The sequence below is a fragment of the Arachis ipaensis genome, chromosome B03 (genome assembly GCF_000816755.2).
Source record: "Arachis ipaensis cultivar K30076 chromosome B03, Araip1.1, whole genome shotgun sequence".
NCBI lineage: Eukaryota > Viridiplantae > Streptophyta > Magnoliopsida > Fabales > Fabaceae > Arachis > Arachis ipaensis.
Genome location: NC_029787.2, coordinates 6,475,252 through 6,476,275, shown reverse-complemented (window position 1 = coordinate 6,476,275; position 1,024 = coordinate 6,475,252).

The following is a 1,024-nucleotide window of genomic DNA, read 5'->3' as shown; positions in this document are numbered from 1 at the left end:
TATATTCATATATCAAAAGAAAATAATAAATTTATTTTTTTAGTGAATATTATTTTAGTTTATGAAGTATGCATTATTTTGATGTGGAATAAATTAATAATGTTGGTGATACATTAATAATGTAGGTGCGGGTTTACTTCTGCTATATATGTGAAAAAGATTATTACTCTGATAATTGTCTGGACTCTTTGCTGCATATGTATCTGGAGACCTTTGAAGAGAAAATTTCAAAAGTAGGAGTTCTATTGGTGTTAGCATTCTGGGTTTGTTAATTAATGGACTAATAGTTTATAAAGAGTTAATATTTAAAGTGGTCTATGAATTTGTATTTAAATTTTTATGTCGTTCTTGAATTTAAAATTGTTTTAAATTTGTCTCTCAATTTAATAACAATGACGTCGTTGGATAGAGGCCACGTTAGAAGTCATGTTGTACTGATAAAATATTACTATTTCATTTTTTTGCGCTTTAATAGAACATAAACAACATCTTGAAACAACAATATTTTATCAGTCTAGCGTGACTTCTGACGTGGCCTTTATCCAGTCAGATCATCATTTTGTCACCGAAAAGCATTTTAGGGATAACCATTGTTAAGTTCAGAAATAAAATTAGGACGATTTTAAGTTTACGGATGACACTAAAACTTGACTGCAAATTTATGAAGCACTTTAAATATTAATTCTTTTATAAAACCCCATTTATAATCCCAAAATTAGTTTTTTCAATAGTGGTTGACATTTTTAATGTATTTTATTTTATTATTTTTTTAAGAAACAAACAATGTTTATCTCCTTCCTGTTATATGCAAATAAAAGCTCTTTTTCCTCCAATCAGAAGAGAAGTTAGTTAAGCTTGGATGATACAGTGTATAAGAATAAATGATGATATATTTAGTAAAATATTTAGAGATGAGTAAAATATTACTCACTCTTAACCTTTTTTAGTTAAAAAATTAAGATAACATGAATTGATGATAATATAAATAATAGAAATTTTGAATCAAATTAATATTTTGTAATAA